We start from the raw sequence: 24,905 nt of genomic DNA, 5'->3' as shown, positions 1-24,905 counted from the left end.
GCAGATTTGTTGGCTGATCTCCTGTCTCGTCACATCCCGAAGATTCTGTATTGGATTGAGATCTGGTGAGTGTGGAGGCCACTTAAATACAGTGAAATCATGGTCGTGTTGAAGAAACGTGTTTAAGATTAGTCTAGCTTTGTTGTGCCAAATTCAGACCCTACCATTCAAATAATGCAGCAGAAATTGACACTAATCAGACCAGGCAATGTTTGTCCAATCATCTATTGTCCAACTTTGGTCCACGCTTGCAAATATCAGCCTCAGTTTTGTGTTCTCAGCTGAAAAGAATGCCAACCAGTGTGGCCTTCTGTAACTGTAGCCCATGTGCTTCAGGGTTCAACTTGTTCTAAGATGCTCTTCTGACCTCTGTTATAACAAGTGGCTGCTTGAGTTACTGTTGCCCATCATCAGCTTGAACAAGTATGGCTATTCACCTCTGACCTTTGCCTAGAACTGGATATTTTATGTAAACCCTAGTGAGAGCTGCATGTGACAAACCTAGTAGATGTGCAGTTATATAAATACTGAAATACTCAGACAGCCATCAGGCACCAACAATGCCAAGTCTAAAATCACTAATATCACCTTTCTTCTTCATTCTGATGCTTGGTTTGAACTTCAGCAGGCCATCGTGACCATGGCTACATGCCGAATACACTGAGCTGCTGCCATGTGATTGACTGACTAGATATTTGTGATAAAAAGTTGCTGGTGATTGTATAATGCATATTATGCTTGCTGGTAATTCAGGATTTGTATGTGTCAACAGTTTCCTCAAAGCAGATTGAGCAATCTGCTCACACACAGTAAAAAGCTGTGTGCAAACTGAGCACCACCTACAGGAACCATACTATAACACATCCCATCCTGTGGTACAAAAGACATGAAATTAGCTTAACCACGTCTTCTGTTAAGAGCCTAACCCAGCTGTCATTGGCCAAATGGCAGGATACACCCTGAACAGGTCACCAGGCTAACTCAGCACTGACATACACAGACATACAACAAGTCATATGCGCAATTTAGAGTCACCAATTAACCTACATTAACATACCTGTATTTGGACTGTGGGAGGAAGCTCAGACAAGCAGCTGCACTAACCACAGCCATGCTGTAAATATTATAGAAAATGTGAAGTTCTAAGCATCAACATCTGGATGCTGTTGTACATCCAGTGCCGAAACACCAAAAGCATGTAGTCGGTATTAAATGGTAAATGGTCTGCACTTATATAGCGCTTTTCTACCTATTGGCACTCAAAGCGCTTTACACTGCTTCTTATTTACCCATTCACACTCACAATCACACACATTCATACACTGATGGGGGAGCTGCTATGCAGCTGGCCAACACTCACCGGGAGCAACTAAGTTGGGGTTCAGTGTCTTGCTCAAGGACACTTCGACATGTGACTGGAGGAGCCGGGGATTGAACCAACAACTGTGAGATTGGTGGACAACCGCTCTACCTTCCTGCGCCACAGTCGCCCAACTATTAACTACTATTAACAACAAGAGGCTGCAAAGAGAAACAAACATACACTTGACAAAGCCAGTGCTTCTTTCTCAGTTATGCTATAGTTCCTCTGAGCCACTGAGAACCAACTGGAAAAAAGCAGGATATTCTCTTGAATAAGAACAGATCAACCAAGGTGTTTCAAGTCCTCCATAGTTGCATCTCCAAAACAGAACATGGCTGCATTAAGTGCACACAGAATAGTTGTTCAGAGGTTAGTGAAGCAGCTGGTCATTGGTTTCCACAAAGTTAAATGTCCGAGCGGTTTTTAGCCCTCCCTTAATACCATCAGTAAGGCCACGCTTGAGCCAGACCTTAACCTACAAAACGTTTCTCATATTAAAGGTAAATATCAAGACAATTATGATTTGGGTTCTTTTCTCTTCATTTTTCACACAATGGACCTTTTCTGCACTGGGAGTCATGTAGTTCTTAGTAAACAGGCTGTGTCTCAGCAGAGCAGGGAACTGATTCGATAACACTGGGCTCTGTATTATTTCCTGTGGGTATGATTGGATGGGTTTGTTCAGTTTGTCTCTTGCTTGTTGAGGCATTGTTCCTGGGCTGATTGACCTATCTATGGAACAGTCCAGCTCGTCTTCATTCTTTTCCCACAATAGAACAGGACAATAGCCAGGCTTTTCATTGAGGCCCTCTGTTATTTGCCTTTCAGCTGAAGTGTGGCTGCCGGTGTTGTTTCATCCCACCTCCGGGCGAAGGCAAGATCCTATCAGCATTGACAGACCTGTGGTTTCCTCACCGTGACGCAAAATGGTCACCAGTATCAAAAATGATCTCTAAGATTGGTATTTTGCCCGCCCAGGGTTTGATAGTGTTCTACTTGAATATTTCCACCCATTTGTACTTGAAACAGCATGGGACACAGCCTCTTGATGGAGTGTTCAATAGCAGAGAGGTCAAACTATTTTAAACTCAGTATAGCAGTAAAGCAGTCAAAAATATATATATATATACACACTTTATTGATTGTATGTGAAAGTTATAGATGCAGTTGCCATGCAAGGTGCTCAGCTTGGTGGATTGTCTTTACACTTGGCTCCTCGAGTGGATATGAGGAGCCAGGAATCAGACTGCGTACCCTGGGATAAGAGGACAACCCAATCTTACTGAATGTGCTCTCACACTACCAGCGACAGATTCTGCCATAACGCAGTGGAGTGATGGCAGGTGAAAGCCAGTCAGGATCATTTTGATTCCATCAGAAACTGAAGCAGGGAGGGAGGAAAAAAAAGAACAAAAGCAAAAACTCATTGTGAACATTGTGGGTGAGTCTGTCAGTAGCAGATGGAGAAGGAAACAACTGTCCCATTATAGCAAATCATAGCATGGAAAAGGAACAAGAGCTTTGCTAGAACCCTTCAATTTATTCTGGGTAGCATGAATGTTGCTTTACATTAAAAGTCCCATGTATCAACTAATCTACAACCAGCAGCAATGTTGCCTCATGCTGCCTGTGTGTGGAGCACAAAGAAGCACTTGAACGCACCACAAAGATCATATCCAGTAGCCAACTAGCATTTTTGGTCTGTTGCTTGTGAGATGACTAATGAATAGCTATAACTGTGCATCACCAGGTGATGGTAGTAAGAAGAAGAACAGGGATCAAGTAAAAACTAAAATCAGGAAGCTGGAAAGTAGAAGATAGGAGTGTGGATATACAGACAGTTTAATAAACTATAGTCCTTAATCATGCTGTTGTAAATATTTGTAGTTTATGACAATAATTGTTAACATTAGGGCTTTAGAAATTAAAATGCAATTATTTCTTCTTCTTCTTCTTCTTCCAAGCAGCAGAAACTCTAAAAAAAACTGCCTCTATGAACAGGGGACGGTCCTCATGCAAATATAAAAGCCTAATCCGAAGCTAAAGGAAACAAAGACTATTGTTATTGCCAAGGGATTACATGCAAATGAAAACCTAATTATATATAATATATTTAATTTCTGCTGAAAGATTGTTTAAAATCTTACACACAGCAGCTTTAAAGTAAGAAAACTAAAACTGTTCTCTAATGGGCCATTTGGCCATTCAGTGAAATAAAGAATTTGTCTCTGTAACTGCTCAAGTGTGCGTAATTTGCTTAAAGGGCAACTTTTTCATCTTTCTTTCTATGGCTTTTGTTTAAGTTAAATGTACATTAATGCTTTTAAACTTTCCTCTGACTTCCCAATATTAAAATATGTATTTGCTTCTAGAGTACCTGAAAAACTCCTCCACATGACATCACCTGGAGGAGTTTTTCATAATTAGGAGGTGAGATGATATAATCTGGGGGATCTCTGAAAAGCAGATTGAACATGATTACAAACTCCCTAGTGTGAGCAACAAGAAAACATATTCTGAACGTATTCAGATGACATCACATGGTCCCTCCATGTGACGTCATCTGGAGGCTTCTTTTAGCTAGAAGTAGAGAGATATTTTAATGTAGGGAAGTCACACACAAACCAAAAGAAGATATCCTTTATTTACTTACGTAAAACTGGTTCGTAAAAGCAGCAAAAATCTCAATAATAATATTGAGTTTTTAAATGATTCTATTTTTGTTTCTTTTTTTTTTGTTTATTTCTTTTTTGTTTGTGTGTTTGACACTTATTATTGATTAATTTTATATTAACAGTAAGAGTCATTTTTCAAGGGAAAATGTCAAGAGATCAAATTGCACAGATATTACACATATTGAAGCTGAAGCTTTGCGTGGTAATGTCAGCAAGTGGAGAGCGATGTATTAGTAGGGATTTATTTTGCATTTTGCAAGTTTCATTAAAACTTGTTTCATTGAATTTTGATCAGCAGCTCATCCGTAGTCCTGCCATTGTCCACATAGTGTAATTCAAACTGCTGCTGGAGCCTGGGTCATCAGGTCACACGACACTGCTGCTTGCTTCCTGTCCGAATGTTAAGGCTGCTATTTATAACAGGGTATCAATTAATACGCCTTAAGAGCCGAAGGCTGATAGCAGAAGCCACATATACAGTACTGTGTAGCTGATTAAAGCCAAAATGTTGTGCTGATTTTTGAAACGAGTTGTAAAGTTTAGAGCTGACACAGAAATGAAGTGGTTAGTGACAGAATCAGCACCATGCTCTGTGTATCTCTTTCACTCTGCTCCAAACTGCTGGATGTTATGGATGAATAGATTCCAGTGTTGGAACTGTGACCTGGCTGTGCCCCTGGATGCTCCCTGAATGTAAAAACTTCCCTGTTCATCAGTTCAGAGCTGTCACCGCATAAAGGCTATTCAGCTGTGAAGGTTGAGAGTAATACCAATGTTTATCCACTTGAAGAATTAAAAAAGATTCCTCTGGAAACTCCTTAAAAAAAAATCCCTATTATTCTCTATTATACTCTATATTTTTAGTCTGGGGGTTAACTTAAATAATAATAGATGATTTTTATCTAAAGAGTGTTATTTTTTCTTTTAATGGTCCTTTATGCATTTGTAAATAAATTTGATACCAGCAACATGTCTCAAAAGAGTCTTACATCCACAAGTTAAGATACTATCATGCAAAAAAACACGAAAGCAATGGTTTGTTCCCTGAGCCTCAACTCATTTAAAGTGGAAAGAGGGAAAGTGAAAAACTGTCCTGTATGAGTCAGAATTGAATTTCTTTTTAGGAAATCATGGACACTGTGTCCTCCATTCTGAGGAGGATTGGGACCATTAGACTTGTTATCAACTCACAGTTTAAAAGTGTGTTAGTGCAGAAGGGCAATACTGCTCACAGCATGTGTAACGTACGCATCTATGAAGGCTCCATTAACGCTAAACAAAATATAGGTTCTGTAGGTTTTGGTGCAACATATCCTCCCAACTCCAACATACCTCTAGAGACTGTGTCTGTTCCCCGAAGTACTAAATTACATAAACTAAAAATGACCTCAAGAGGAGTTAATCATGATAAACTAATAAAAGTTAAGACTTCTCCTCTTACAGAACAAAACCACAAAACAATTAAATGTGAATTATTAAATATCAGATCTCTCTCTTCTAAATCTCTGTTAGTCAATGACTTAATAACTGATCATCAATTCAATTTATTTTGTCTCACTGAAACTTGGTTGCAGCAGGAAGAATATGTCAGATTAAATGAGTCATATTAATTATCATGTTCCTAGAAGCACAGGCCGAGGTGGAGGAGTAGCAGCAATCTTTCCTTCTAGCTTATCAATAAACCTAAACATAGTTATAACTCATTTGAGAGCCTTACTCTTAGCCTTTCACACCCAAACTGGAAAACTCAAAAACCACTATTATTTGTTATCGTGTACCGTCCTCCAGTCCCTTATTCAGAGTTTTTGATTGAATTTTCTGATTTTCTATCTGATTTAGTGCTTAGTACGGATAAAGTCATTATAGCTGGTGACTTTAACATTCATGTAGATGCCGACAGTAACTGGCTGAGCACTGCGTTTAATTCATTATTAGATTCAATTGGCTTTTCCGAAAATGTAAATAAACCCACCCCAACTCACCCCAACCAGTCAAGGCAGATGGCCGCCCACCCTGAGCCTGGTTCTGCTGGAGGTTTCTTCCGTTAAAGGGAGTTTTTCCTCTCCAGTGTTGCCTAGGGCTTGCTCAAGGGGGAATTGTTGGGTTCTCTCTATACATCTTTATAGTCTTGACTTTATTCTGTAAAGTACCTTGAGATGACTTTGTTGTGAATTGGGGCTATATAAATAAAGTTGAATTGAATCGAATCCTGCCATTTAGATGCTGCATTTGTGGGGAAGTGCTTTTTTATATCTGCAAAACAAATCACATTCTGCACATATTACAACAGCATGGCTCACTAGTAAAATAGTGCCTCCATTCCAAACCTGTCACACACATTTGTATTATTGTATAAAATATTACAAAAAGCCCTTAAACTTTTTAGCAGCTGACATCCTTTACTTTCATGCATGAATGAAAACAACTTGAAACTAAACTAAAAAACTACAACTAAAACTCAAATGAGCAAATATTTTAAAAGAAAAAACAACAAACTAACTAACTAGGTAACTAAATTCTCAGTTTGTTTTGTGATGTCCAGTCCCGGGTACTCACTTATTTTCAGATACCATTCTTTATATCTGCCACATGGAAAATGCAGGTTCACATCCATGGAGGTGCTAGTGAGGTAGTGCAGCCCTACATTTTTCTCATACCTTTCCAACCCAAGCACTGTCCCACAGGGTAGATTAGTGAATATCTTAAAATATTACATTATAAATATTATTCTTTGTTTTTTTTATTACCGTTTACATTAGTTGTTAAAGTACAAAACAATCTCCACCTTGTCAGCTCTTGTGTCGTGTGTCACTTGCAGCCAATGTGTCACGTTAAATTTAAGATATACCCAAAAGTTCACTTTGTCCCCAAATACGAAACTATAATTTCCAAAAGCAGATATTGGAGATAAATAACCAAAACAAATATAAAGAAGAAGATATAAAGAAGCATAGAGACAGAAATGTCACAGAACATGAGCAGAATTTATGGGGCATGTGGGCTAGTGTTGCAAGTTCTGGATAATGCATCCATCAAGAGCTGGTAGATGAGCTGCTGCCAAAAATTCGGACAGGATGTTTAAAAGCTGCTGTTAAAGAAGAAGAACAGGGATCAGATTAAAGCAGAGGCTGAGCAGAAGAATAAATGGGGACTAACTTATGCTACAGAGATGTTACTGTAAGTTTTGTGTGAGTGTGGCTTTGGGTTTGTAGAGTTACTAACCTTATTTATATTCAGTTGTCAATGAAATAGCTGGGAGTTAGTGGTCTGGTTCATGGTAATAAGCCATGCAGGGCTGGTCCGAGACAGGTGTAATTAATGTAGCCAATTTAAATAGAAATGAGTGAAATGAGTGAAAAGAGTGAAATGAGTGAAAAGTGAAGAGCAAAAAACCAGTGTGTTTCCTGTTAGCTGATAAAAGTTTGAAGTAATAAAAATATCACATCCCTCCTTCATCTGTAATTGGTTATCCTGTTGAGAGTCCCAGCTGTCATAGGGCGAAAAACAGGGTCCACCCAGGGCAGGTCTCCAATCTATATTCCTAGGCAACATATTTATTCAGTGGTTAATGACAACAGAGTTGCTTAGAAGTGGTTGGGGTGGCTGTTAAACTAGAGACCTGAGGCGGTAAGGTTTAGGCAGCAAAGGTGTGTTGGTTAAGAGTGAACGTTAAGCCAGCACATTAAAACTTGTTATTCTTGTGGTGGACAGGGGTCAGTATTTACAGCTTGTGATTTATGGAAATTCAAATAACTACCCTGATTCTAATAAAAAAGTAAAGGAGTAGGAACTTTGTACCCTGCAAAACCGACCTCCTGTTGCAATTTAGTTGTAGAGAAAGACATTATTAGTAGACAGGGTCGTCATCGGGTTGCAGCAGGAAGCAGCTGTTTTCAGACAAAAGCTCTAAATGCAAACTGAACAGACAAGAGACAGACACCAGCTGGTGAACATAGAGCAGCATTCAGAAGCTACAGAGCAGATATACCTAAAAAACAGAGACGATACGCAGTGAATATAGACCTGCTGTAGATTCATCAGGTGGACACAAATGCCTCAATTATAACTCAAGTGTTTGTTGAAGACTCTGCTTATTCGGTTTATTTGCCGCACTGACTGACCTGATCCCTCATTGAAATCCCTGGTAACTTTTATGGAATAAAAGCTAGTATTCATTTAGCCATTCGTTGGTTGACTGCATCTACACTGTTGGAAATTACTGGTTGAGGATGAACTAATACTGTACATTAGTTAGTGGATCCAGATATGCTATTGGTTAAGGTAAACACATTTAGCTCTTTATGTTTAAGAGTGAACTTTAAGTCAACATATTAAAACTTATGCTAATCTTGTGTCGGACAGGGGTCAGCCGCATACACAATGCACCGTGATGTGTGTGTTCAGAACCCTGTTGATAATAAAGAATCACAATTTTTTTTTGCTTCCCCCAGTCCACCACATGGTAATAATGTTGTGGCTGATTGACATACAGTACATCTCTGAGACATCTGTGCAAAATCAACCTGCTAAATAAGACTGTGGGGCTTGTATTTTCAAATTAGTGCATAAACTACTATGACCATAATAAGCAATGTTTCCAAACTATACTACAATGGCTTTTGGTTTTTCTTTTTGAGGTTCGCCACAGCGGAATGTGTTCTGCACTTTGAACTGGCATGAGTTTTTACACTGGTGTCCTTCCTGGCACAGCCCTGCCATGTTATCCAGGCTCGGGACCGGCACCAGGATGGCTCTTGGTGGCTGAGTGGGGCCACACCTGGTGGGTTTGAGCTCACAGCCTTCTGCATCCCAGCCCAATGCTCCACCACTGGGCCACCAGTCCCCCTTATGTGTAATGGCAAAATTACAATGTGTTGACATATGTCATGACCACACACAGCAGCAACAGGCTTGGCTACAAGCAACATTTTATTAGGTCGGTCAAATAAAATATTTGTTTTTAAAAATAATGTCACACTGCATCAAGTATCTCCATGGCAACTGAACAATTGTCACAGACATGCATCTACCAAGCATGTGGTGAGCTTAAAGGTTCACTAATTCCTTATTGAATCTTTCATTCTTTCTCCCTGTGTAATTTCTTTTGAGTCTCTCTGTGCCAAAAAATAAAATAAAATTAAATTAAATTAAAAAGGAACTCATAACAAAGGGAGGACTAAAACGTTATTTACTCAATGTCAATAACAAAGCTGTTGCTGCTTCCTAACGTTCAGGTGATGATAACAGCATCATACAGCACAGCATCAGAATGTAACACTTTTAAATTTGATCACATTTAATTTACAGAGATTGGCCATTAGTCTAAAATTTGTAGTTTGGGATAAAAGAACAAACCCTAAGAAATATATGAGAATCAGGTTCACACTGTGTAATGTGCTAAGAAATGTAAAATCTTTGACTCGGAAAACTCCTTAACCGCGATCGAACCTTCTGTAAGCATGAACACAAACTTCTCTCCTTCCTTGTTTATTTTGGGTTTTAATCCAAATGAAGCTCAACTTCAAATGAAGTGGTTGTGGATTAACTGCTGGCTTGTTTGCCCGATGACTGATGGGCTGACTGTTCTTGTTTCCTGCACCATCTCACTTGAAACAACAACCTAAATAAAGTACCTGAACAGCATATTTATCACTGTTACTAGAGATACCAGTGGGATCTACCTCAATGATATGGCACAGCTTCCTTTTAAACTATATATATATATATATATATATATATATATATATATATATATATATATATATATATATATATATATTTTAGCGATTTCTGTAGCTGTGATGTCGCCAAAACTCTCCTACAGATCTGCCAATGACAACAGAGGCATGTAGCCATGAATTTGACCTTTAGTTCTCATGTTATATCACTGTACTGCTTTCAAGGCCACGACAATCTATAAATAATTGTATGTTCAGAAATATTATTATAGCACAAATAACCTCAGTATCATTGTGGTATTTCACGGCATTGCTGATCACTACTATCTAGTTAATCTTCTAGTCTTCAGACAGGCTGAAGCTCACTGATTGTCATCAGTGTTTAATTGTGCAAACAATATGTCTTCACCAGCCTCCATCTCTGTACTATTATTATTCAGTAAAAGGAAGCAGCATAAATATTTTGCTGGCTTTTGCTAATGTAAGAAACACTGAACTTATTTCTTTGATGAATATCCTACTCAGCAACCTGTTGTTTGTTACTGGCTGCTTCCTTGGCTTGTTCCAAATCAGGGCTGAAGTCCAACCACCTTCTGCTATAGCTGTGTGCTAGCTCTCAGGAAAACAAATGCTTCCGACACGCAAGCATGGCCACCAGCAGCCATCACAGAGTCTGAACGCTCCACTTGTAGTAACGTAAGTGGAAGATTATTCCAATTAAATGGAGCATGGCATGAATTATTTAAAATTTCCTAGTTTTGAAAAAATTCAGTTGGGCTTTCTACATAAGATGTCTAATTACAGAAGATGTCTTTAACATGTTCATTTCCTGTTCTTTGCTGTGTTGCAGAAAAAAAATCTGTATGAGATTATGGAATAAATGTGATGATGATGATGATAGTGGTAAAGGTTTACCTAAAACTGAATGCTTAGAGTTTATCTGACATATTTCTTTCCAAAGTTGATTTACTGATATTTAGTATAAACTAAAAACCTTTTTAAGCCCATAAAAATGTTACTTTACATCTTCTCGTTTCCCAGGAATGTCATAAAAATATGAATCCACTTTTTGTATGGGAATTAAAGGTTATGTATAAGATTTGTATGGATGGATCTTGTAGCAGACATTGAATACCAGTGTTCATTTTCATTAAATGTAAATAATAATTGTCCCCTCTAACAGAAGCTGCTATGTTGGACCATCATATTTCTACAAAAGCCCACATCATACAAATGTTTAAAACGAAATGTTTCCTTGAGCTTGCTATAGCTCTTGACTGCTCCACCACCTCTGCCCTCTTCCTCTTCATCTCATTCTAAGCCCTGTAAAGCTGCAGCTGTGCTTAGTGCATTGGTCATTATGTGTGTGAGCAATGCTGTCATCACAGACAAAGAACCATTAAAATTTGTTCTTCAGGCACATTTGACAGAGTGTTGCCTTCTCTTAAACAGGTGTAGCTGCTGACAAAAGCAATTTACACCAATGGACTAGCAGTACTGAGCTAATAGGCAATAATGATAAAATGTGTCTCGCGAACACAAACACAATGGCAAAATTTCAATTAGGAGGAAACTTTGCTTTGGAGCTTCTGGTCAGAATTGCTGATGCAACATGTTAGCACACAAGCATTAATTTGGCTTTCCTCTTCTCTGAAGGTGCGATGGTGGCTGGCCACCACACCGACCCGCAGATACCTGATTTACAGAGTAGGAAATGCAAATACAGTTTTAATTACCTCTCTTTCCATATTTTTCTCAGGCTCTCAGTGTTTTACAATTCTGAAAATTTCCTTCAGCTTATCCATTTCCTTCGTCTCCAGCCATGCACTGTTTGCACCAGATGAAAGAAAACACCATCATGCAACATGTGATATATTACGTCCATTATATGGTGGTTCTAACATCATATTTGGGTGTAGTGTGCACATGGAAAAGAACTAGGCATGAACTAGTATAAACTAAACTTAAGGTCATCCCACAACTTAACAAATGAGGTGAGTGAGCAAAAAAGTTAACGTCAAGCCCTTAAGGTTATTAGGTCACTGACCTAATAAAAGACATATCTTCCTAGTACAAACACTAACTAAACCCATTTAATAAAATAGCTCTTCAACGATGGATCAAATTAACATGGAAATCTGCAATAAAATAGCACTACACTGTGGGAAAGGTCCTTTGATATATGGCTACTCGCAGTTATTGATGTCACTTGATGGACACAGTAGGCTATCTCACTCTTGGAAAAGGATGGGTGGGGCTATTCAGATGTTGCCACAACTTCCCCACTCAATGCCACCAAATCTTAGACACTGCACATTGAATGTATCGCCTGGACTTTCTTTATGTAGGTTGGGCTGTTGCAGCATTCAGTCAGTTGATTTGTGTGTAATAAGTGAAGAGGAAAATGAGTTTCTGATTAATCAGAAGTACAAACACCTTGTTAGTCACTTAAAGCTAGATTCTTATTATTATATCAGAAACAAAATGTAACAAGTTGAAAGTTGAAAAAGCAAATGTATGTGTCTTACAGAGCATTGTGGGTGTCAGGATGCAGAAAGATGTTGGCGAAACCATTTGCAATGTACTGCAGTTTTTTGTTGTATGAATAATTATTGATTCTTTTATTTACAAATAAATAACTTACAGTATACATCATTACATCTTTATATTTCTCTATAGAAATAGAATTACAGAGAAACATAGTCATATTTCTATAATTTTGTCATATTCTACTAAGATGTCTGTGTGATTTCAATCTGTCCATTTCAGACACTTCTCCTCTTCCCTGTTTAATCATCTTGATTCACTCAGCACTAAGTCTATTCAGTCTTCTTGCTTATAGAAATGCTGACTTTTATGTCAGATTAACTTCAAGGTTTAAGCAAGTTTACATTTTTCATGTCCGTCCCATTGTCATAATTATCTCAGGAATGCCTGTAGTGGTCATTTTAATTTTGTATTACCATATCGTGTCAGTGAAACACAAAACGTCCTGCGAAGACATATCATATTAAAGGCCCCCTGAAGGACATAACCATCTACATCTACGTCTATTTAATGTGAACTATACAGTTGGAGGGAAGTGCTGAGTTTGAAAGAAACCGAAAAGTGATGAAAAGAGCAGAGAAGCAGATTCAATTAATGAATAAGAGTAGTATTTATATTAAACGGAGAGTCTGAGCAGCAGTGTGGAAACTTCAGTGCAGTTAGGGAGTAAAGCATTTTGAGTTTTGACCTGCATTAACAAAGACAGTTCCACCTGGCTTCACTATCTTTTTGTACTCTACGGTCCATCCTGTATTACAGAAGTCTTTTTCAAAGCCTAAGAGAATATGTTAGCCAGACAAACACAGCACATGTCCCTTTTTGTCAAAATTATTGATTATATCAATATATGTATTTCATTTGTATGCTGATGACACATATGCTATGATGCCAGCAAACTACATGACCTAAAGTTAACTTATGCTTTACATTACCTGGCACTTATTAGGTAATGGCAGTTATTATTACAAAAGATAAATGCGTATTTCATCCATCTGGACTCCTGATTTGTTCATGGTTTGGCTCATGGTTTAATAATGATAATGACCTTTAATGCACTGTAATGATGTTGGGATGACTTGATCGTGACATACTGTAAGCACCACTCCCTGTTACTTAAAGTACATAGTGCCGATTGTAGGTAAGCACACTGATTTATTTGCCCAATGAGAAGTATTGATCCACTTTTGTGTGGATCAGTGGTTCGGAGGTACAGTTACCTTTATGAGTTTTTAGCTTTGGTATTTTTTTGCTTTCAATACAGGATCCTCATTCATATTATCACCTGCAGTCATACATGAACCAGCAAAACATCAAAAGTATTACAGACAGTTGTGGTCCACAGCAGCTAAAACGTACATATAACCAAGGGTATAACTTTATCGTAAAACAACAGGCTTTATTCCTCAAGTTACACATCAGCACTTTGCTAACATCATGTGCTGTTCTCCCGACACTCAGCACCCAGTTGAGGGCTTCACTGGAGGACAGAGCAGGTCTGCTTATTTATGAAGAGATCTGGCTATGGCCCCTGGAGGCCTGCTAGAACAGCAGGCATTATCAGTGGTAAATGGATCTGAAAAGGCTTCGGCCAAGACAGGCTCACCGTTTCCTGATTTATGGCCGGGGATGCAACAAACAGTTAGCAGTGTTACTGGCAGGGATATAAGCATTTTCATGGCCACACTTCAAGTTTATTTCAGCTATAAATCCTGTAAGATATGGAACAAAAGTGCAAGTAAATTTATGACACAGGAGATGTTGTTTGTGAGCCGCCAGGAGGAAAGTGTGTTTTAATACCCCGAGGACAAGGATGAACGGTCATTCTGCTCTCTTATCTCTGCTCTTGTCCAGCACCGTCTCAGAATTATGTATTCTAAGCTTTCAATTTGGCAAAAGGAAAATACTTCAAAAGAACGAAGGGGTTGATACATTTAAGTGTTTCAAATGCGAGGTAATATGCTAATGTGAAAAACAGGTTGTTTTCTGATATACATACTGATCCATTCATTCAGTCGCCTGAGATAAATCACTGTGAATTACTGATTACTCCGTTATTAATCGCTATTACCATTTATGTATTAAAAAAGTGTTAAGATTTGAATACTTTATATATCTATTGCCGAATCCCAGCAGGGGTGAAAGTGGCACAGAGGCATCAGTGACCCCATGCCACATGTTAAAGTGTCCCTCCGCAAGGCACCGAACCCCCAAACTGCTCAAACCCAGTCCCCCACCTAAACCTGGTAAAAACTGGGGAGTGCTGCACCAGGGAAGGCATCTGGCAACATATGACCCCGTTTATTTTCCGGAAAGAAGGATTGAAAGTTGCTGGCTGTTCTATATTTTAATGATTAAACAATTATGTGTTTAATCGATCAAGTCTGTTATGTGTGTTTTTCAGACTCAGCCCAACTGAAATTAGGTATCCCATGATTTACCTGCTGGAGTTTCTAAATGTTTGTGTCTGGGAACCACAACAAATATGTCTCTTGCAATATTTGTACTGCAAAAAGTGTGGACTGAATCATTTGTCCAGCAGCAAAGAGTTACTGCTGTCACAGATGATCAGACCACAAAGACTTCAAAAAGACAGTTGGAATAAAAGGCAAAAAAATTACAAGGTTTCTTTAAAAGCTAGAGAAAACCTTTGGCTAGTTACTGACGCCTATCAGGAGTCCCCCAAAAATCCCAACCTTTATGAAGTTGCATATTTAATTTTGCATGCATAATTGATACTGTTGTCCATCAGTGTATACTTAACAACCTACAGTGGCAAATTGAAAATCAGTTTTTTAGAAACTCTCCCAGTCCTGTTTCTTAGCTGGGCAGTAATTGCAGCTCTGAAACTTCTTGGCTAAATCTGTTTAAGCTTGTCACACCTGGATTTAGTCAGTTGATCCCATTCTGTCTGACAGATCCTCTTAAAAACCACCAGACTGAATGGAAAGTGTCAGCTGTGAAATGTCAGCTTCAGGTCTCTCCACAGATGTTCTGTGGGGTTTAGGACGGGGGTTTGGCTGGGACACTGAAGAGAAGCCATAGATTTGTCCTGAAGTTACTGCAGCCTTGTCTTTGCTGTTTGGTTCAGGTCTTTACTGAAAAGTGAACCATCTCCCCCAGTCTCAGATTTATTGCACCTAGCAGGTTTTCTTCAAGGGCTGAGTGGGCAACACTGGGACGACTCCTGGTGGTTCCATTGTCCTTTAGGACTGGTTTTATAAACTTGCCCTGATCTGTGCCTCACCACAAAATGTTATTGTAGAGGTCTGCTGAGAGATTTATGAAGTTCATTTCTTGGTTTTGTGGTCACATGTAGTTTGGATTCTGAAATTGTATATACACATATACATGTGTGTCTTTATGGAGTTACTTTGGTGCAACAAATACTTGTATCTGTATTTTATGATTTAGTAAATAAAATTTGTACTTTTCTTTGACTATTTGTACAAAGATGTGTGTGCAAAGACACTTCAAGTACACATCTCGATTTCCATCTACAAATCTTGCTTAACAAATTTCTGGATATTGAGTTAATCATCTGTGGATCTCATCTTGTGGATACAAATCCTGGCAACCACAGGGGTCTTTTTTGCACTTTCCTCCCACAGAAGAGGGGGAAACAAATCCAAACATGTATTAGCCAATCACATCGCTGTTCCTCCAGCCAATCAGAGAGCTGTGACTTTTGAACTCTGACAGCTTAATGTAAATGAGATGGAGCTAAGATGTTTGCAGGACCTCCAGAGAACATCCCAGCTAATGTGCAGGTGAGTTCATATTTAATAAACTAAACATCTTGAATTTTCATGGATAACAGGTTTATTTCAATTCAATCTATGTCTATTGTGCCTTAGTTGGGAAAACATCAACTAAGCAGCTACATCAGCTTGATAGCATTGGCCACCAAACTTGGCGGAGGCTAGTTAGTATGTAACACCCTGCTAACATTAATCTCTGTGATATATAAAGTCAGTAACAGTTACGTATAGGTGAGTTGAACGTAATGGTTTTACTGACTTGGACAGCTGTGGGTGATAGTCGTGGGGACTAACTTTCGTTGTCTTTTTCTACGTGAATAACCTCCTGAGCCTGGCCAGCAGTTTGCCGCTGATTGCAGAGCTTGGCCCGGTCAGCGAGAGTGTTGCTACATCAGTGGGGACATCATTTTTTAATCAATTGCAATCAATTTTACTAACGTTAGCATTATTATGATTTATGGAAGAAACATTGACATCATTCATTTCAGTCTTTTGTAGGCAGTCTACACTGGGTAAGACCATTAATACTGTCTTACTGTTTGTTGAGATTCTAATGAAAAATAAAAGTTTCATAATTGACAGTTAATCTATACCTTATGCCCCTAATGGGAAATAATGCAGTTTACTATAGACATTTATAATTACCAGATGCACTCAAACTACCAAACATAAATGTTGTCTTTACCAATAGTAATGTTGTTTTTTTTTTTTGGAATAAATGTTGTTGAGGAATATTTCAAAGTGTTTTTTTTTTTTAATTTATCTGGATTGCAGAGTGAAGTTGGGGTCCAGGATGCATTACATGAAGCTACAACCAACGTCTGTATTCTTTCCTGTCCATTAGACATATGGAGTATCTTAACTACATAAATAGCTGACAAATCTTTTTTATCTTGGTTATAATGTAATGTAACTTTTTTCTTTTACAAAATACTATTGCTTAGTCCACTTTAACCACACAAATTATTTCCATCACAACGCTACCTTTTTTATTTTGGGCCAAGATAGCCTCAAACAAGTTTACAGGTAAATTTGTATGAAAATGACAGCAAACACAGTAGAATTTGGTTTTGCATATGGTGTTGATCGTTAACAGCTGTCGGCTGCATAATAACACTAAACAAATCTGTGAGAGAGTTATACAGACAGCTTTTCCTTTTTATTGTTGAATCAGAAGTATAGGAAGTACAAATAATTATAGTTTATTAGTTACATGAGTACAGGGGGTCATAATGTTTTGCCTAATCGGTGTATACTTAATGCCCAATAAATACAGATACTTTTAGATGTAGAAGTTTTGGAGGCCATTTTTGCTACTCTTCAGGTCTTAACATTTAATTTACTTTGAAAATATATAGGGGAAACCTAGCTTTCCTAAAAATTGCACGCTTGACTACATGCAGACCTCTGCATTGATAAAAGTGCACATTTTGAACATGTTTTGTTATAGACTAGCTTTATTACCAAAATAATAAGTAATATGCATTGAAATAATATTTATTAGTTAGTTTTTTCCTCTGACCACTGGCTTGATGAAGGTGTGAAGAGCTTTTTTCCGAAAAATGAAACAAATATCCACAGGTTGTTTTCAGTTTACTTCTTACACTTAAGTACACTTAAAAATTTGAAGCATGTTATCTCACTGCCAAACGTTTCAAATATAAATCTTCAGACACCACAACTGTACCTTCTCTAATGCAGGTTCACAACAGTCAAATACTATTTATGTTAATCAGTAGATATGTGTTTCTTTTATCTTAATATCAAGCCATCATCTCCTGAGACACTTAACGAGGTATCCAACTATATATCTCTATTATGTAGAACAACAACCATAAAGTCAACTACAGGTTTGGATGGTTTGAAAAAAGCAGAGGGGGGAAAGGCTTTGACATAATGCCCCCAGCAGTGATGCTGATCGCAGTTATTTACTCACAGTGAACTAGTATTGTAGATGCATCAGATGTTGGTATTATAGTGTTCAAAGATGAAGCGACACTCCCGCTGACACTGTGGGACAGAGGTCAGCGTCTGCCGGGCCAAGCACTGCACTCAGCGGGTAGAGAAATAAATTAAGTAGAAAAAGGAGAACTAATGTTATTCCCCATGGCAGTGGCCAACATCGCCCCCAGCTGTCCAGGCACCAAGGCAGTAAAACTATTGGGTTCAATATTATTTAGTGTAACTGAGTTGTTACGATTTCTCACCTATCCGTAACTGTTGCCTGAAACTATATCCTAATTCCATATTCCAGCAACATGTTTAGTTTGTTAAATATGAACTCACCTGCACATTAGCTCTGATTTTCTCTGGAGGACCTTCTAGAATGTTAGCTCCATGTTATTAACATTAAACTGTCAAGAGTTCAAAAGTCTGATTCTCTCTGATTAGGAGGCTTAACAGCGACATGAGAGGCTGATACACATGGCATTTTTTTCCCCCCTCCTGCACGAGGAAAGTGCAAAAAAGATCCTTGTGGCTGACAGGATGAAATAAATTCGAAATCCAGAAATGTGTTAAGCAAGATTTGCAGTTGCAAAACAAGATTTGAGTGTCTTTGTGCACAAAAATGTAAAAATTTTATTTACAATGCATCTTAATTTATAAAGCATAAAATACAGATAGAAGTATTTATTTTACTGTATTGCCCCATATAGCCCTTCTCTAGACCGGTTTTACAGTTGGATTTACTTTCATACTTGATACATTTCAGTTATTAATTTTAAATGAATTCACAAATACAATTGTATTCTTATAAAAATAATCAGCTCTGGTCCCCTCAGTTGGTCAGCAGTTGTCCATGACCTGCAAGATCAATAGTTCTTATTCCAGTTCTTCCTGAAATTTAATGTAAAGCACTTTTCTCCGTTTTGGCACTCGAGGCGCTTTACACTTTTATTAACCTTCTTAACCCATTTGTAATCACAGTCACACATCGATGGGGGAGCTACTATGCAGCTGGCCAACTCTCACTGGGAGCAACTACATTGTCAGTGTCTTGGTCAAGGACACCAACAACTGCAGGATTGGTGGACAGCCGCTCTACCTCCTGAGCCACAGTCCCCCCCATGTCAAGACACCAATCTCTGAACTCAGAGCACATAAAATGTAGCAACCTGTGCACAGCTCCCTATGGGGATTAATCAAATACATCCAAACAAAAATAAAAACCTAAATAAAGTTAATCATAAACTATTTTTATTTCTTTTTTGTCATTTCGGATTATCCCGTGAGTTCAGGGTCACCACAGCAGATCATTGCAATTCCTGACGCAACCCTCCCCAATTTATACCAGACTTGGACCGGCACTGCACAGCTGGGGATGGGAATGGGCTGTTAGGGGTTCAGTGTCTTGCCCAGGGGATCGGGCAAGACACTGGTCAGTGGTTCGATCCCCAGAACTATTGGTCACAGTGAACCTGTGGTCCGTGGACGACTGCAATCGTAAGCAGTAATTTGGTTTAGTATAAAACCATTCGGCTCTATGTTTCAAAGCAGACAGAGTGTCAAATTAATTTGGGAAGGGGATATTTGATTTTAGGGATTAAAATCAAATTCTTGTGTTATAAGCAGCACACAGAGTTATATCTGACTTGTCTGGAATGTTAGACGTTTCTGTAGTGGCCTTCTTTTATCTACACATTATTTATTCAAGGTAAACATGGTGGTTGGTTGCATATGATGATACTGTGCTCTGGTGCGACTGTAACCTGGTAACATTTACATTTACATTTAGTCATTTAGCAGACGATTTTATCCAAAGCGACTTACAAGTGAGGTACAAGGCAGCAAGAATCTAAGTCAAGGAGATGCAATTGCGAGAAAAAGAAGAGGACCTAGAACTGAGCCCTGTGGCACACCAGTAGAGAGGCTATGAGACTGAGAAACATGCCCCCGCCAGGATACCTTGAAGGTTCGTCCCGATAAGTAAGAACAAAGCCAGGCTAGAGCAGATCCAGAGATGCCTAAGTCAGAGAATGTGGACAAGAGGATCTGATGGTTCACAGTGTCAAAGGCTAAAGATAGATCAAGTAGGATTAAGACAGACGATTGACCTGTGGCTTTTGGAGCTCGAAGATATTTCACAACATTGAAGTCAGACTGGTTGATAACGAGGAACTTGTTCATGGAAAGAAAGTCTGAAAGTTGATTGAAGACTGCTCGTTCCATTGTCTTGACCAGAAAAGGAAGGAGGGAGACAGGTCTGTAGTTCTCCACTACAGAGGGACCAAGAGAAGGCTTCTGGAGCAGTCGGGTAATCAAGGCCTGCTGTTGTGAGAGATGTGTTGATGACTTGTGTAATAGCTGGCATTTGAGCAGGCGCAGCTGCTTGAAGAAGAGTGGAAGGGATTGGATCCAGAGAGCAGGTGGTTGAATGATTAGAGGGGAGGAGGGTGGATACGTCATCCTCAGTCAGAATTGCAAATGATAAAAGCAATGCAGTGTTGGAAGAAGTTAGCCGGATGTCATCTTCTGGAGGAGAGATTTGTGAGCTGATGGCTGCCACCTTGTTGGTAAAAAAGTCGGCAAAGTCGTCAGCGGTGAGAGAGGTAGATGGCGGAGGTGAAGGTGGGTAGATGAGTGATTTGAAAGTGGAGAACAGCTTTCTGGTGTCCGAGGTGTTGCTGAGCTTCTCCTGGTAGTAATTGATCTTTGCCCTGGTGACACTGTGAAAAAAAGATCCAAGCAGATCCTGATACTCAGCAAGGACTGATGGAGTCTTGGATTTGCCCCACTTCCTCTCAGCACTCCTGAGCGTGGTGTGTTGTTCACAGATCCAGTCAGAGAGACAAGAATTAGAAGCTGACACATGTGCGGATCTCAAAGTCATGGGACAGAGACAATCCAGACAAAGCTGGTTCAAACATCAGCCTCTAAAAGCAGCAGGACTTTGGATTCCAATTAATTCTTTTTTTACAGACTGCTGTGGATGTGTGCATGTGTTTTGTCCAACACATTCTGCAGACTGGAAACCATAAGATAACACCATATATGGACATGTGTGTGCATATGTGTTCTGGTACTCACCAATGTATATAATATATTTGTAAAAATAAGTTAATCCGTCTAAAATAATCAAGAAAGCTGTGTACATCCTGTCAATCTTTTACTGACTTTAGACTTTGGAAAAATGCATGTTGGGTTTCTTCACAAATCTACCTAAAAGGAATTATTATAGTACGTTAATGGTGACAGACCCTTCAATTCATGGCTGCAGTACACTGAGAAAGATATTGTGTAGCTTGTTTTAGCCGTGTTAAAGCTGTAAAGATATGTCATGAATCGGGTAGTGCAATCTGGCTGCATCCAATGTCCGCTGGATCAGGTGGACTTGCATTTATGAGATGCATTGCCAATCTGTCATGCAGCAATACATGATGCGTGCACTTGCATGCATTAAGTTTCAGTTACAGTAATAGGTAAGATGCAGTTGATGGGGGGCTCATATGGTAAGAAGTCAATTATGTCAGCTCTGGTTCAGAGAAGAACCTGTGTCATATAAACTTGCTGTTTAAACTGTCGTTTAAACTGTGACATGTCCTGGGCCTCCCCCTGTGGAGAGACAATAGATCAATAAGCCTGATTGCCTTAGTGACAATCACAAAAAAAAGCTTGGATAAAGGCAAGTGTCAGAGTCTAAATTCTGCCTCCCTGCTCTCCCCTTTATTGCTCATTAAGAGCCACAGACTTTAATCAGTTCCTGACATTCATTAGCTGCTGCACAGTCTGCAAGACAGGATCAGATTTGTGCTCTGATTTCCAGTATCCCTGCAGTCTGATGAACTGGATGAAATTAAATGAATTTAAACAGGAAATGATATATTTGAGTTCACTTGATCGCAAGATACAATGTATACTTTATATCTAGACTGGTGTATAAAAGGCATTAGCACAGTGTACGAATTACAGTGTTGTCCTGATCGCAGGTGTCTACATTAAGGTGCTAGTTTGTTGTTAAAAAAAACCCTGATGGGTTTTCTTGTCAGGGTGGATTACTTGCTACTGCTGAAAAATTAGTTTTTATCTAGCTCCACTCTTTTTCTGGTGCAGCTCACGTATCTGATTTTTAGTTGTCAGCATATATAATGCCAGTATTTATTGGCACGTAAAACAAAGCGAAAAGTAGAAAATCCAAGGAGGGAAGGAGAGTCTGATATCCCTGTCTGATTTCACAGTATACATTCACTGCCCAACTCACTCCGTGAGTGTAAGAAAGCTGGTCTAGAAATGGTGTGTGTGTGTGTGTGTGTGTGTGTGTGAATTGAAGGATATATCTCTAGAAAGAAAATGTGGTCCTCAGAGTAGCACTGGAGGCCAGAGCTATGCCATTCAAAGAAAATAATATGACACGCAGTTCTTTATGCCTTCTGTGCCTGCTTGGAATTGGACTAATTGTTTTGTTGTTTCAGGTTTTCTAAATAAAAACACCTGGGTGTCATCTGCGTAGCAGCGGAAATTTATGGAGTGTTTTCTAATAGGTAAAAACCGGGCCTGGCACGGAACCCTGTGGGACTCCATAGCTAACCCCTGTGTACATCACCCATCATTAACGTGAACAAATTGAAATCTCTCAGATGATCAAGGTGTCACTGGTAGGCTGTGAATGGATGGGGAAGATGTCCCATGGTTTTTTGTTGTAGAAGCAGTTGAGCTGATTTGCCAGATGAAGGTCCGTTGCAGGCTGTAGAGGTTATGTGTTGTAATTTCTGTCTTACCATAATACTGAGGAGTCCTTCGATGTGAGTCCTTCTGTTCCAGGTTGTTTTTGTAGTTCTCTTCCTTTTTTAGTGGCCTCCTAAATTCATCAATTGATGGAAAAATGGTTGACTGACTGAACATGACAACATGAGACAAAATATAAAGTCATGTTTTCATGTTAAAAAGCCTGCATCCTCCATACACAATTATAACTGGACAGTTATTTGTATAAGTCTCTCTGCTGGAACACACATAACAAGTAGTTTGAGGTCTGATCTGTCTGTGATACTGTAAAAGAAGCTTTTCCAGAGGCAGGGCGACTGATAAGCACGACTCTTACTGCTTACAGTTGTACTGTTGTACTGTCTTAAGAGGAAGCTGACAGTTGTTGTGAGCCTCTTCATACCATCGAGCTCTGGAAGTTCCGTGCAGAAACAGTCCCATATGTCTCTCTGCTGCTGCCAAATACTATGTTCCGACAAGCTGACAGCTCCTCCACAACAGAGGCTCCTTGAATGCATCACGATACAAAAGAGTTTCCCAGCAGAGTTTGCTCCTACTTTTACTTGTCTGCTATTTTCCATTATTTTATTTTATATTTTTTTCACATATGATCAGGGTAATATTTTTTGTCAACATATTTTGTCTCTTGTGCCAAAATATGTTGCCCTGCAAAGTTTGAGCCCTAAATGTTTTGCACAAGTTAGAAATGTATAAATGAACATTTAATTGTATGTAATTTTAATCAAATTATTTAAATGGTTTTTGACAGATATTACAGATTCAGGGCAGATATCATATGAAACAGCGCAGTCTACAAATTGCTTTCTTAACTGTTGGGATTCGGCCCAGTTTCACACCCAATCCAATGCTGACTGATTTTAGATTAATCCCCTGAACAAGCAGTGGTTCCGCTCTGTATCAGTTTGTACAGTTGATTCATGATCATTTTGCTAATGCTCAGTGTGAACTGCTGGTTCTGGCCAAGCGGGACGGTCAAGTGAAACACAAGTTTAAATTTTATAATTTTTATTTTTAAATATATTTACACAAGAATGATACACATAAATAATAAAAAAGAAATGTTTATTTGTTTAAATGATCCTTATCCATTATTCAATATTTTTAATATAGCAGCAGCGACCGCATTGCAAAATGTATTCTAACTTCAACTTAGTATTCTTATGTAATTGTGCAGAATTTGTCATTTTAATAATCTTTCAAAGGATCAAAGGTAAAATACATCAATAATCTTCCTGCTGTCTTTAATCATATATAACTTACCACCTCCTCTTTAAAGTGGACATAACCGTGTGCTCGTGTGTTAAATAACACAGCGGGGCTGATGGATTAGATTGATTTAGCTTTCCTGCCTTTAACCTTATCTCTCCATTTGCTCCACATTATACAGTAGCATCACCTTTGACGTTACTATTGGATGCTCCAGGAGTTTGATGCCCTGGGAACAGCTGCGTCTGGTATTGACGCTGCAGGTGCATCACCTTATGATGCTACAGGAACCAGAAAAGATGCATTATGGGTTAAAGAGAACAACTTCAGGGAAATGTTACTTAAGAAATAAATGCAGTTAGAGTTAGGCGCAAGATCTTCAAGGTAAGGTTAGGTTAGAAGACAAATTACATAAAAACAAAAGCCTACAAAAAATGACAAGGACACCAACGTGCTTCCCCAATATATTAACCACATGCGCAACGTTGTGAAACAGTTATGAATTAATCGAACCACATCTTGCACTAAAGTCAAACCCTGGTCTCCTGTGGAGAAGCCCTGTGTCCACTATCCCCATCATCCTCCTTATGAGACTTTGTCTCTTCTTATTTTACGTCATAGATTTTGGTGTCAAATATTGAAGCGCCAGTCATTACCAGTCAGTCACAACCATATTTGCTCCTCACATTTTGTCTAAGGCTGAACTTAGCCCCTGTAAAACACATTTCAGCAACTTGTATTTTCTTTATGTCCCAATCTGAACCCCATGGATATAGAGCTGGAACTCAGATCGACTTTCTCCACCTCAGCTCCCTCTTCACAACAACAATTCAGCACAAAGCCCACATTACTGCTAATGCTGCACCAATCCGCCTGCCAACCTCTTTATCCTTCCACCTAATCTTGGTGGGTGGGTTTGTGCATCTTTGTGCATCTTGGAGCTGTGTTGTTGGCA

General features: G+C 39.0%; 1 protein-coding gene across 25 annotated transcripts in view; it reads left to right on the top strand.

Annotated features, from left to right (window-relative positions):
• Nucleotides 1-24,905, top strand: part of ptprfa (protein tyrosine phosphatase receptor type Fa) — a 316,431-nt gene that overhangs the window by 7,734 nt on the left and 283,792 nt on the right. The gene's annotated exons all lie outside the window — the stretch shown is intronic.

The sequence above is a fragment of the Channa argus genome, chromosome 8, assembly GCF_033026475.1.
Source record: "Channa argus isolate prfri chromosome 8, Channa argus male v1.0, whole genome shotgun sequence".
Taxonomy (NCBI): Eukaryota; Metazoa; Chordata; class Actinopteri; order Anabantiformes; family Channidae; genus Channa; species Channa argus.
The sequence above is the reverse complement of the archived record's forward strand: the minus strand, read 5'-3'. Positions and strand labels throughout refer to the sequence as shown.